Below are 15,328 nucleotides of genomic sequence, written 5' to 3'. Positions count from 1 at the left end.
AGACATGACCTTACAGAACAACATGTAGCTTTACCAACGTACTGTGGATGCACACCACTGATGTTAGCCGAAACATTCAGCTTTGTAAAAAATACCGGGGGTGCTTAACTTTTTTCCAGGTGTATATATATAATGTTACATATTGACTACATTGAAGTAGTTGACATTTAGTGTGTGAGCATGTGTAATAATTAGTGTAGAAGACTTTAGTGCACGGGCATGTGTGACAAGTTGAGGTACCGGACATATGTTATAAGTTAAATGCAGTGTTTGGAGCTGAGACACTAATGATAAGTTTCAAAACACACGGCCGATGCAGTGTCATTTTATTACAACATTCTACATGATGCAGTATTGCATCTCTTTCACAGGGTTTCTTCTGATCTGCTTCATACAATAGGGCTGCTTGGAAGGTGAAGGACGCCGTTCAGGACGTAGATGACGCCGTTGGTGGCATGAACCACGTTCATGATGCTGACCTTGTTGAACTGGTGCACGTGACCTGCAATGTATTCCCAACAAAATGATTTTATTCCGTTTATAACAGCACTCGTTGAGGTTTAGACAACCAAGTGGAGAGAGCTTATAGAATGTTTCGTAAATTGCGCAGCTTTAAATGATTGGTACGCGCCGGCGTCTTTTCAGCAAGCAGAGAATATTGAGCACATACATCCCAATCCTTCTTAGTCTTAAAAAAGTGTCATATTTTTGAGAGTCATACGATAATAAAAATATCACTTGAAAGACTACTTGACAAACCGATGCATAGCCTGTAGGAAAACATCCGACACGAGTCAGAATCGCGACGTGTCTAGATAGCTCCAGGCAAAGCATAGTGAAGAACTTGAGCAATGCCTTGATAACAACTTTCCCATAACTTCCCATAAATAACAGCCTCTAGAAACCTTGTGATAGTAAGCATATGTGATAGTAAGCCAGTTCTGGGTCAGAATATCGTCTCAAGCTCTATCTGCCAAAGGAATTTCAGGTGCAAAACTGAAAAATGTTTTCCGTTCCAATTTGGGAAACCAGTTTGATGTAAAAATATCAATTGAATATCAGAATTATCATCTCGCGGCCTCTATACACATAGGGTGAGTGTTATTTCACGAAAGAATTTGTTTCAGCTTATGTGTATTGGACCCGTGAAGATCCGGGTTAGAATTGGTCTTCAGCAACCCATGCTTGTAAGAGGCGACTAACGGGTCCGGGTGGTCAAACTCGCTGACTTGGTTGACGCATGTCATCGTATCCAAATTGCGTAGCGAGATGCTCATGCTGTTGATCACTGGATTGTCTGGTCTAGACTCGATTATTTACAGACCGCAGCTATAGAGCTGGATACTGCGTTTGGCGTTAAACAACCAACCAACCAACCAATGTGTTGATCTACTTCCTCAAAATGTACAGTCAGTTAGTCTCTCTCATGATATGTGTCTCACCGTTCTGCATGGAGACGTGGATGCGGTTTCCCTCTAGGGAGGTGAGCATGTCGTTCTGATGCAGGGAATGGGGACCGTGGATGCCGTTCAGAATGTGGTACATCATTGTACCTGAAAAAACACACAAAACATGCATTCATCAACACTGTGTGTGATATGGTAATTTTATACAGCTGATCCATTTGAGGAGGTAAATACAACTTGGAGGAGAAATATCCAGTTTGTGTTAGGTAATGTGTGAATACGAAACAAAGAGGTGTACATACTTTTCAGAAATTTGGCGTGATTGTCAAGGTTGTTTCGGTAGGCCGTCGGGAGCTTGCTGAACGCCGCATTGGTCGGCGCAAGAAGGGTCACATGTGGTCCTAGCGGAAGAGATAAAGGACATTGTGTATTCACAGAAGAGACATGTTCAGCAATACGTGTTTGGCCACTGGTTCTCAACATGGAGAAAGTTCCTCGTCGCCGCAAGGCAAGTTCATGTTTCAGTTCAATCATTCACAGAATTGTTGTATTACCGTGGCACATAAAGAAACTGTGCATACACAAATTTAAAATCTAAATTTATCAAACCTGTGTAGACACAGAAGGATTTAAACTCAAAGATTAGTGACATGTATCCAACATGCATGCACGTGCCACGTTCCGTGACGTCAGAGGGTTCGTCCTTGAGACGTGCAATACGTTGTTGCACGTGTATTCCGGGAAAGAGAAACAGAGCAAATAAATGCCACACAATACTGTCACTTTGGACAGCTCAACCCCTGCCCTTGCGATCGTTCAAAAAATTAAACGGCTATTGAAACGCATAGCATGCCAAGGCTCACGTCTGCACAACGTCATGAGGCCATTGGGATGGTCCGTGGGGGAATGTCTCAACGACAAGTTGCTGCACATTTCCACTGCCACCGGAACACCATTTCTGCACTGGTGAGAGGCTACCAGAACACAAATGACGTCATCGATCGGCCACGTTCTGGACGTCCACGTGTAACAACGCCGGACAGATGGATAAGGGTGACCCATCTTCGCCACAGGTGTCAGACTGCAGTGATGACTGCCCGAACCATCCCAGGACTTCGCCGTATGCACCCCAACACAGTTTGACAACGTTTACGTCATCACGGGATCAGACCACGACGTCCCGCCATACGGCCTATCCTGACACAACGTCATCGACAAGCTTGCCGAATGTGGTGCCGAAATCATGTCCGCAGACTCTTGTTTTGGTGGAGAAATGTTGTTTTTTACAGATGAGTCCAGGTTTAACATTTCTCATAGTGATGGACGTCAACGTGCCTATAGACGCGTGGGAGAACGTTATGCACAGGCCTGTGTCTTGGAGAGGAATCGCTTTGGTGGTGGTTCCGTGATGATTTGGGGTGGAATAACAGCGCGTCAAAGAACTCCTTTCAAGATTGTTCAGGGCAACTTAACTGGTGTGGGATACAGGGATCAGATTCTTCGACCTGTGGCAATTCCTTTTCTGCAACGTCATGGCCCTGGGTTAACGGCCAACAGGACAATGCCCGCCCTCATACGGCAATGGTTGCTATGGATTTCTTGCAACACCACAACGTTGACTTACTGCCTTGGCCTGCACATTCACCGGATCTCTCCCCGATAGAGCATGTTTGGGACGAGATGGATCGACGTCTACGCCGTCTTCCTCATCCGCCAGATAACGTCCTTGACCTTGCAACAGAACTTAAGAGAATCTGGCGTGACATCCCACAAGCCTTCCTTGCACGTTTGATAGGCTCTATGCGTCGTCGATGCACTGCTGTTCTCAATGCCGATGGTAGACATACCCGTTATTGAACTTGTGACATGGTCGTTTGACCCCTGTCCCGCTTGTGGACTCCTGACGTCATTGTGATTGACTTTTCAATTGAAATTCTCCCGACTTGTTATGGTCTCATGATCCCTCCATTAAAGTTTATATGTACCTTTGACATTGTTATCGTAATTATCAACTGGGATAATATTTTGACAATGCACAGTTTCTTTATGTGGCTAGTATACTAATGAACACATAAGTATACATTCAGTAAAACGATTAAAAGAAAGGCAAAGTTAAAGCAAAGAGTGACACAATGTCTTCAATAAGTAAATGTGTTACTTACTCTCTATCTCGCTCCAGGTTCCAGATTTCATTAAGTCGGCAATCAAGGTGCTGTACTGACCATAGCTTTGACTTAGAACGTGTGCAATACTGCCATGTGTAATATTGCCATGAGTACCGTTACCGTGGATAGTGCAGTTGACACCCACGGTTCCGTTGGGGCAAATTGTACCGTTGCTATGGGTTACAATGCCATGGGTACCGTTGCCATGGTGAGAACAGTTTCTACCGTAAGTCCCATTGATGCATAATTTGCCATTGGCATGCTGGATTGGGTGATTGACAGTATTGGTGTTATATGTGAAGTTTCCATGGGTACCGTTGCCATGTTGAGTGCAGTTTATACCCCAAGTGCCATTACGACACAGGACATTTGCTTGTGGGCGGAGTTGTCCAGACGTTTTGCTGGTGGTTGTGTTCAGCAATCCTGATCCCTGTAGCACGACCTTGTTCACAAGGAAGATGAAGCCGTTGGAGGCTTTCTTGTTGAATGCAGTAATATTGACACCGTTCACGAACACTGCCTGCATTAACAGAAAAACAGACCAGACTCACTGGGCGCTAAATCAAATCCGGCCAAGGTTGGAATCTACCCGTACTTTGTATATCAGATATCAGTCCCGTCAGGAGTATGTTCTATGTACCACATGTTGTATCTATCAAATGCTTTCCCAGTTGTTTTCACCTTGGTCATTCAGGTTCAAGGATCTACACAACAGTGTGACGGGGTTTTGTGTACCTTGATCTTGCAGTTATTGAAATAAGGAATTAACCACAGTACAGCTGTACTTCTTCTTTAGGTATGGTCTGATTACCATTAAAATACAGGAATCTACACTATATTATCTGTCCTTCTTGTTTACCTTGGTCTTAGTGTGATTATAATACTGTAATCTACACTATATTATCTGTCCTTCTTGTTTACCTTGGTCTTAGTGTGATTATAATACAGGAATCTACACTATATTATCTGTCCTTCTTGTTTACCTTGGTCTTAGTGTGATTATAATACTGTAATCTACACTATATTATCTGTCCTTCTTGTTTACCTTGGTCTTAGTGTGATTATAATACTGTAATCTACACTATATTATCTGTCCTTCTTGTTTACCTTGGTCTTAGTGTGATTATAATACTGTAATCTACACTATATAATCTGTCCTTTTTATTTACCTTGGTCTTAGTGTGATTGTAATACCGTAATATACACTATATTATCTGTACTTCTTGTTTACCTTGGTCTTAGTGTGATTATAATACTGTAATCTACACTATATAATCTGTCCTTTTTGTTTACCTTGGTCTTAGTGTCATTATAATAATCTAATCTACATTATATTATCTGTCCTTCTTGTTTACCTTGGTCTTAGTGTGATTATAATACTGTAATCTACACTATATTATCTGTCCTTCTTGTTTACCTTGGTCTTAGTGTCATTATAATACTGTAATCTACACTATATTATCTGTCCTTCTTGTTTACCTTGGTCTTAGTGTCATTATAATACTGTAATCTACACTATATTATCTGTCTTTTTTGTTTACCTTTGTCTTAGTGTGATTATAATACTGTAATCTACACTATATTATCTGTCCTTCTTGTTTACCTTGGTCTTAGTGTCATTATAATACTGTAATCTACACTATATTATCTGTCCTTCTTGTTTACCTTGGTCTTAGTGTCATTATAATACTGTAATCTACACTATATTATCTGTCCTTCTTGTTTACCTTTGTCTTAGTGTGTGATTATAATACTGTAATCTACACTATATTATCTGTCCTTCCTTCTTGTTTACCTTGGTCTTAGTGTCATTATAATACTGTAATCTACACTATATTATCTGTCCTTCTTGTTTACCTTGGTCTTAGTGTCATTATAATACTGTAATCTACACTATATTATCTGTCCTTGTTTACCTTTGTCTTAGTGTGATTATAATACCGTTATCTACACTATATTATCTGTCCTTCTTGTTTACCTTGGTCTTAGTGTGGTTATAATACTGTAATCTACACTATATTATCTGTCTTCTTTTTGTTTACCTAATACTTGTCTTAGTGTGTGTCATTATAATACCGTAATCTACACTATATTATCTGTCCTTCTTGTTTACCTTGGTCTTAGTGTCATTATAATACTGTAATCTACACTATATTATCTGTCCTTTTGTTTACCTTTGTCTTAGTGTGATTATAATACCGTTATCTACACTATATTATCTGTCCTTCTTGTTTACCTTGGTCTTAGTGTCATTATAATACCGTAATCTACACTATATTATCTGTCCTTCTTTTTTACCTTGGTCTTAGTGTGATTATAATACTGTAATCTACACTATATTATCTGTCCTTCTTGTTTACCTTGGTCTTAGTGTCATTATAATACTGTAATCTACACTATATTATCTGTCCTTCTTGTTTACCTTGGTCTTAGTGTGATTATAATACTGTAATCTACACTATATTATCTGTCCTTCTTGTTTACCTTGGTCTTAGTGTCATTATAATACTGTAATCTACACTATATTATCTGTCCTTCTTGTTTACCTTGGTCTTAGTGTCATTATAATACTGTAATCTACACTATATTATCTGTCCTTCTTGTTTACCTTGGTCTTAGTGTCATTATAATACTGTAATCTACACTATATTATCTGTCCTTCTTGTTTACCTTGGTCTTAGTGTGATTATAATACTGTAATCTACACTATATTATCTGTCCTTCTTGTTTACCTTGGTCTTAGTGTGATTATAAAACTGTAATCTACACTATATTATCTGTCCTTCTTGTTTACCTTGGTCTTAGTGTCATTATAATACTGTAATCTACACTATATTATCTGTCCTTCTTGTTTACCTTGGTCTTAGTGTCATTATAATACTGTAATCTACACTATATTATCTGTCCTTCTTGTTTACCTTGGTCTTAGTACCATTTTAATACAGGAAACTACACTATATTATCTGTCCTTCTTGTTTACCTTGGTCTTAGTGTGATTATAATACCTTGATCTACTCTATATAATCTGTCCTTCTTGTTTACCTTGGTCTTAGTGTGATTATGATACAGGAATCTACACTATATTATCTGTCCTTCTTTTTTACCTTGGTCTTAGTGTCATTATAATACAGGAACCTACACTATATTATCTGTCCTTCTTGTTTACCTTTGTCTTAGTGTGGTTAAAGTACAAGAGTCCTCCCGACAGCGTCCTTAGTTTCTTGTTTCGGATCAATTCGGATCTGTTGTATGTTCCATTGACGGAGTGGAAGAGGATGAGCTTAGTCAGCAGGGTCTTGTTTCCTGTGATGTTTTTAGACAGACCTTCGAAGGCCTTGTTGTCTGGGACGAACAGGGTGAAGTTCCCAGCTGAAACATCATGTAACCGCATAGTCTCATTTTCAAAGGACGAAGTATTTTTTCACATAGACTCACTTGTGTTTTCAAAGAAAAAATTCTAATCAGATAAACATACGTGACCATAAACTTTACCCAAAATGCAAAATGCGATCTAAGTTTCCTACTGTATCATACGCATATAGTATGCATCGCTATTAAATGACGAAGATAATATATATTCGTTCCCAGCTGAAACTGCAAGTTACGGCATAGTCTTATATTCAAGGGAGAAGCATTTTATTCACACAAATGTTTTGCCTTTTTTGAAAAATGAATCCGCAGACAAACAAACGTAGCAAAAAACTAAGGAAGATGCAATCAAAGTATGATACGCATATGGTTTGCATCGCTTTTAAATGGCAAAAATAACATATGTTCGAGAAATATGAGAGCGGCTGCCCTAGCGAAGGCACCTGTCACAAAGCTCCTGAAAATGTGCACTGCGTCAGTAAAATCTTTCGCTTCTAGTGTATGAATCGGCAGTCCGAGTGTTGTCCACGAGCACTTGTCCACGAAGGGAAATGTGCTAAACTATCGTGAATTTACATCGTCATTAACTGAGTTGAAACATGACATCACATCAACACATTTTCAGATACAGTGAAACTGCAAACACCCAGCCATTCGTGGTCCAACTCGTATTGAACCGGAGAGCGACTCTGTAAGAATATTGTTGTACGAACAACTGAACTACTTTACACAAGTACGATAACTCTGTACCTGATCATTTCGTAAAAAATAAGAAGGGACAGAAAAAGTACCATATTGCTGTTTTTAAAAGATTTAAGCGTCTTTGATGAAACAACATCAATAACAATAATGCTAAAATAGTTGTTAAAAATATATTCGACCGTAAATATTCTCATCTGTTTCATTCTGAATATATATATTTTTATAGTAAATAGGTCTAATTTTTGTAATTTAACTTCCTCAGATTTCCCTGATATTTAGATAAAAGTAATAAATGAATCCATTAAAGTATATTTGTCATCTGTGATATTGAAACAAGAAGACACATGTCTCATCTTTCTCTGAAAGAATGTTCAAATCTATATTTATTGTCTATAATGCTGATAAAGCACCAGTTAAGAATTAATTTTATAGCAAGGATTGTGATAAAAATACCACTTGAATCGTCTCAAGATATGAATGCTATAACCACCTTTGGTGATCACCTCTCTTATACAGTTCATATGTAGCTTCGATTGATAACAATTTATGAAATTGATTACATAACGTTAATCATTACCAGGTATTACTCAGTATTTATTATGTGATACTTTTAGATACATCAAAACAGTTGTGGGTACAGATTCACTCTCACCATTAACTCTGGATTATCTTCATTATATGTATTTTGTTTGTCTATGTTTGTACTATGAATGTTTAAAATAGACAAGTCTAAAAAGGGTTTATTCACACAAATAAGAACATGCCTTCTAATTGGTTTGTCGTATTTTCGCACATACCATTCACAGACATGTCTTCTTGGAGGTTATAGAAAGGAGCCAGTGTTGACAAATAGCAGATCTCTTATCCCCTAATTGTGCTTTTCCCTAAAAATATTTCAGACGGCATTAGTATTGTATAATCAGCACAGGCAAAAGTAAATCTGCAACAGTCACATGGATATGTCATCCAAACCAAACCACTCTGAACGAAGCCTGCCCTCAAATATGCATTGAATTACCTTTCCTTGTGAAGTTAGCTGTCAGGTTGGCTTCGTGAACAAAGTGGGCGAACTTTGTCGCCCCCAGGCTCCTGGCAAGGGTATGAGCTGTTCAAGTGTGTCCCGCTGGAAGGGAAGAGACATCACCACCCCAAGCACCGTGGCCGCCACTAAGCTGATGAGAAGGGTCTTCATTCTGGAACAACTATTGAAACTGAGAAAAAACAGTCTTTATATTGCCTGGCGGAAAGTTTATCTTGCGTTGGTCTTTTTTTCTTCTGGTTTGATTGGAGAAAAGAATCACGTGCTTGATAAGAATTGGTATATAAAGGCAGAACTTATATTTAGAATGATCTCTGACATTATATTGTACATACATGTTTTATAATATAAGGAATACTGGAACAAATTGTACCAGTCCTTTACGTGAGAGGGCATATATCTGATATGAGTGAGTGAGTTTAGTTCTACGCCACACTCAGGAATATTCCAGCTATATGGCGGCGGTCTGTATATAATCGTGTCTGGACCAGACAATCCAGTGATCGACATAATGAGCATCGGTCTACTCAATAGGGATATGATGACATGTGCCAACCAAGTCAGCGGGCCTGACCACCCGATCACGTTAGTCGCCTCTTACAATTCTGGTATGAAACAAAAGCTGGGTGATATGAAATAGACAGTGGATGTGATATTTTATAGATATGGGTTAGAGTTTTTTTGATGTCTGATAAAAAGGTGACGGAAACAGTTTTGATATTAATTTAAAATGGTAGTGGTTCTGACAATAGTGAGTGAGTGATTATGGTTTCACGCCGCTTTTAGCAATAATCCAGCAATATCACGGCATCGCTCATTGTACCCACTTGGGCGTGACGAGCGAATGCTTTAACCACTAGGCTACCCCACCGCCCGGTTCTGACATTAAGTACAGAGAGAGACGAGACAGGTCAGACATAAATAGATTAGGTGGAGTTGGTATGAGATAAAAAATGGGTGGACACGATTCCAATGATAAGGAAATAGACGGTAAAGATAGGTTATTTTGTGGCACAAACAGAAGGTGAAAGTGGTTCCGACATTACATGCAGTGTGTTCTGTAGGCTGGAAGCTGTTTTCTCGATATTTATGTTTGTGATGCTGGTCATTTTCTCTGTATGAGTGGATGGAGTTTGCATTGATATTAAATAAGGTGAGTTAATGTGAGTGATTTTAGTTTTTACGCCGCACTCAGCAATATTACAGATATATGGTGGCGGTCTGTAAATATTCGAATCTGGGCCAGGCAATCCAGTGATCAACAGCATTATCATCGATCTACGCAATTGGGATACGATGACCTGTGTCAACCAAGTCAGCGACGCTGACCACCCGATCCCGTTAGTCGCCTCTTACGACAAGCATGGGTTACTGAAGACCAATTCTAATCCGGATCTTCACTAGTACAAATAAGGAGAATGTGGGTTTGGTTATAATATTTAATGAACATAAGATGTATGTGGTTATGATATCAAATACATACAGAGAAGATTATTGTGGTATTTATGTTTAATAAAGAGAAGGTGGCTGTTTTTTATATTTAATAAAGTGAGTGAGTTAGTGAGTTTGGTTTAACGCCGCTTTTAGCAATATTCCAGCAATATCACGGCAGGGGACACCAGAAATGGGCTTCACACATTGTGCCCATGTTGGGAATCGAACCCGAGTCTTCGGCGTGACGAGCGAACGCTTTAACCAGTAGGCTACCCCACGTACCAGTATATTAAATAAAGTGAAGGTGGGTGGGGTTATGATACTGAATACAGACAAGGGGAATGTGGTTATGATAAGTACAGTCTGGCGATGGACACAACATATAGAGAAGGTGATGAGAGAAGTGGTAGGATATGCATCTGATATTAAATCAAGGGAACGTGAAGACATTCCTCATATTCTAATGTTAGGGACTACACTTTCTCAGTAAAGAACATATTATAGTACTTTTGTTTGGCTGAGTCCCACCTGGCATTCAAATTCATACCTTCAGAATGAAGGACGTTATCGTCAGCCCACACAGTACGCGATCTAACCAACGCCCTTATGGGGCCGTGCCAATTTACACGTCAGAGAGGTACACAAAGTACGAGGTGTGGACTACCAGATGTCAGACTTACCTATTGTACTTGAAAGCTACGGTGGAAAGTCATATCATGCAATCCATATAGTCGGAGTAAATTCTTGTAATACAATATATATATTCAGAATAATTCTTGTAATACAATAGTCGGAGTTAATACTTGTAATACAATAGTCGGTGTAAATACTTGTAATACAATAGTCGGAGTAAATACTTGTAATACAATCGTCAGAGTAAATACTTGTAATACAATAGTCGGAGTTAATACTTGTAATACAATAGTCGGAGTAAATTCATGTTATACAATTGTCAGAGTAAATACTTCTAATACAATAGTCGGAGTAAATACTTGTAATACAATAGTCGGAGTAAATACTTGTAATACAATAGTCGGAGTTAATACTTGTAATACAATTGTCGGAATAAATACTTGTAATACAATAGTCGGAGTAAATACTTGTAATATAATAGTCGGAGTAAATACTTGTAATACAATAGTCGGAGTAAATACTTGTAATACAATCGTCAGAGTAAATACTTGTAATACAATAGTCGGAGTAAATACTTGTAATACAATAGTCGGAGTTAAAACTTGTAATATAATAGTCGGAGTAAATACTTGTAATACAATAGTCGGAGTAAATACTTCTCATACAATAGTCGGAGTTAATACTTGTAATACAATAGTCGGAGTTAAAACTTGTAATATAATAGTCGGAGTAAATACTTGTAATACAATAATCGGAGTAAATACTGGTAATATAATAGTCGGAGTAAATACTTGTAATACAATCGTCAGAGTAAATACTTGTAATACAATAGTCGGAGTTAATACTTGTAATACAATAGTCGGAGTAAATTCTTGTTATACAATTGTCAGAGTAAATACTTCTAATACAATAGTCGGAGTAAATACTTGTAATACAATAGTCGGAGTTAATACTTGTAATACAATAGTCGGAGTTAATTCTTGTTATACAATAGTCGGAGTTAATACTTGTAATACAGTAGTCGGAGTAAATACTTGTAATACAGTAGTCGGAGTTAATACTTGTAATACAATAGTCGGAGTAAATTCTTGTAATACAATTGTCGGAGTGAGTACTTGTAATACAATAGTCAGAGTAATTTCAGGTTTAGAAACACTTAACTTCTGTTCCATTCACATGCAGGAATACAAACCTATCTATATTCTGTACCATTCGCATGCATTAACACAAAGTATAAGACCTTAAATATTCTGTACCATTCTTATACAATAAAACAAACAGAGTTTAAGATCTTGAATATTCACTTGCTAAGTCAGGAAATAACTCACTTTTAACTGAACATGGTGTTGACGCCAATGACGACGCTACCCGACGCCATAACACTATGTACACAATATCCTTGAATACATGACATGTTTTAATGGATAATAACTCTATATTCTTTCTAATAAAGAGAAGTTGTTATCCATAAAAACGTGCCATGCATTCATTTTCGTCCAACTTCTAAATGCCTTTGAACGTCACCATGTCCTTGTCCTCCTATTGTGTCATGCCAACGATCTACTGAAGGACAACCTTATATTGCTGCAGCGTTCAAGCAACGTCCATGCTTGATGATAATCCAGTGTATAAAATAGTTTTGAAATGTGGACTGTCCAAGGACCGACTGTCCAAAAAGGTGACCTGTCCTGAACAAACACAACCAGTCCCAAAAACTAAAACTCTTCATTCAAACCAAGTTAAATTTATTTTTTCAAATATTTCCCCCGACCGAAGGACGGTCTTACTTATTTAAGAGACCGTCCTTCACAAAAATAGACCGTCAAGGACGTTGGAACGGGCTATATTATATACACTGGATAACCTGAATGTGTACCCTACTGTTATGATATCTGTGACGCTATTCGCGGTCTTGTTCTATACGTCTCTCACGTCCATCCAAATTCCATAAATGTGAACATACCTTTGATTTGGTAACATTATTATCAAGAACCAGATTACCATTTCTTTATAATTGTGCTTCTGTCGCATATTCTGGTGCGGCACAACAATTACTAATACAAGGAAACCCTGACCCACCATACAGGGCAACACATCAGCTGTCTGTCTTACACAATAAGGCCTTTTTTAATTACTTGGTTTAGGGATTTTAAAAAATATATTTTAGGTCGGTAGGGAGGAAAAAAAGGGAATATGGAGATGTTATTTGGATACTTGAGTATACTATATATGCCAGGTGCAGCATGCCAGCTGAGCTGCCTGTGGCATTACCTTTCCCTCTGTTCCACAGGTAAAGGCGAATATATCTGACTAATCAGCTCAGAGAATAAAATATTTAAGTTGAATGGTAGGGTGCGGACCAGCAGAGATCTCACACCCACATACAAGTACTGTTTCTGGGAATATTTGAAAGGTATAATTTGCTAATTTTTTCTTCCTTGTTTAACTTTTTTTGTTGTTGGTCAGTTCGGCGGCATATAATGGCTAAAAAACAAACAACAAAACCCAAACAAACCCCAAACAAAAAAAAAACCACAAAACCCCAACCAAACCAACCAAAAACAGAAAAACCAAAAACAACCCCCACAAAAACAAAAACAACAAAAAAAAAAACAAAACAAACAAACAAAACAAACGTAAAAATAAAGTTTTTTGGTTTTTTTTATTTCGGGTCGGTGGATGTATAAACCAAGTAATAAATAAAGACCTAACGATGTTTGAACATATTAACCAATGTATAATGACCGTGAGGTGTTACTGGATGTGACGGCTATTGTTACTGTTCCCAATCATCATGACATTGCCGATTGCTATTTAGTTAGTAAATGATCGACATGAAACTAATTAACATGGTCATGCATATATAATGATTATGTATTTCATTGTTATACTATGTCTATAGTGAGTATCTCATTATTCGACATTCGTTTGAAAACATCACAAAATGCGTATACCTGTTCAGCATTATCATAAACCACCAAATACGAAAGCAAAACCAGAAAAAAATACCCAACTCGGCCACTTTCGAAATGGCATTGTGTATTTGATATCTTTTCAGGAGTGAATTCTTATAATTATGGCGGTTTTTGAACAGAATCAAAGGCTCTTTAGTGGGAGTAAGTGGGGCAGAGTTTTACACTAATGTTATGGTGAAGCTACTGTTACATCCCAAGACAGGACACTCGGATTAAGATTCCACCTATGTAGAAATCAAACTCGGGTCTTGGGCGTGACCAGCGAACGCTCGTTTTCTAACCAAGTCTCTCGCACAGCAGAAAATTAAAGAAAGTTACCATACATACAGAATGTCAAACATTGTATTGGGAATTTACAAACTTAGAAATAACACTGCCTGACCTAATTTTTTTCTCCGTTACTAACAACAGACACCGTTTGTGAAATATTTGTGAAAATGTACGGACAATATCATTCTATTCGTTCTTAGTTTCTTGTCGGTGAGCTGGTGCAGTATAGATAAAAGGAAATGTCACAGTTCAACCTCCTGGTAGATATTTACTTACACGTAATTGCAAGCACTTGATGACTTCAGCACATTCCTGTTTGTTTAAATCTTTTAATTAACAAAGTGTGGAGATATTTACACACTGAGGGAGACGATTCATTAGCATTAGGTTCTTACGATTCATTGTTTGTCAAAAATCGTTAATCCACTATTCCGCCTTTTGAAATAATGGGCTATAATTTGTTTGTAAATGGAGTGGGTAAATTATGGCGCAGATGGGCAAGCACTCCATTGCTTCACATATTCTTGCTGCATCACGAACTGACGCTGATCTGGTGCTCAATCTACCGGTACCATCTTCTAACATCTCCATCGTTATTCAAACCACCGATTTTCCGATCTCCAGGCAGATGATTTATCCACCACACCACCGACAGGTAATGGTAGCTTCACCATTACCTTTAAACACACCGGACGTTTCTGTGTTTCAGTATCTAAAACAAGGCAGACGCTGTGCTCACTGGAGCATGGACGCAATCCAAGACATACAGAAACATAATAGGGGGCAATGGTAAAGGTTTCTTATCAAACCGCCCCAAACCTCAGAGAATATTTGTAAGAGATAACCAGTGACTGTGAAGACACGTACATCTTTGAAGACTGGGTCCCTCTGTCCACCAAGAAACCATGAACCATGTGAAGAACATCCTAACATAACGCTGACATGCAATATTATGACCTAATGGTTACGTAAAGAACGTTAATTTCAACCCAGACTGCAAATAAGTTTCTGTGTTTCAGTTCAGCTGATAGAGACGCACCTGCAACATCGTCGTTCATGCACAAAAATGAACTTCCAATCAATATACGTTTCGCTATCAAGGCTTCGACTAAGATAACGTTGCTATTGTTTAAGTCAGACTGAAGTGTCATTGTTCATTGTTCAGGGGCCGGATGATGACAACAACAAACGTCTAGCAAGACATTATAGATTTCCCGGCCTGTCCGTGTACACTGACGTTGTTCGCTTTCCCGTCTTGCATCAACTTCCACATCGAGCTTATGGAGACAATGCTTGGAGACGTTCTAGAAAGGTTTGGAGATTATACTCAAGCTT

General features: G+C 38.3%; 1 long non-coding RNA gene across 1 annotated transcript; it reads right to left on the bottom strand.

Moving 5' to 3' along the window:
• Positions 1-383: 383 nt before the first annotated feature.
• Positions 384-1,777, bottom strand: LOC124264661. The gene is made up of 3 exons (XR_006895210.1): positions 1,709-1,777; positions 1,443-1,553; positions 384-502 (listed from the first exon to the last, which is right to left on the bottom strand). It is a non-coding gene; the product is annotated as an uncharacterized LOC124264661 (long non-coding RNA).
• Positions 1,778-15,328: the final 13,551 nt, after the last annotated feature.

The sequence above is a fragment of the Haliotis rubra genome, unplaced genomic scaffold (genome assembly GCF_003918875.1).
Source record: "Haliotis rubra isolate DU_JTF1 unplaced genomic scaffold, ASM391887v1 Scf935, whole genome shotgun sequence".
Classification (NCBI taxonomy): Eukaryota; Metazoa; Mollusca; class Gastropoda; order Lepetellida; family Haliotidae; genus Haliotis; species Haliotis rubra.
Note: the sequence above shows the minus strand (reverse complement) of the source record. Positions and strands in the feature narration are given on the sequence as shown.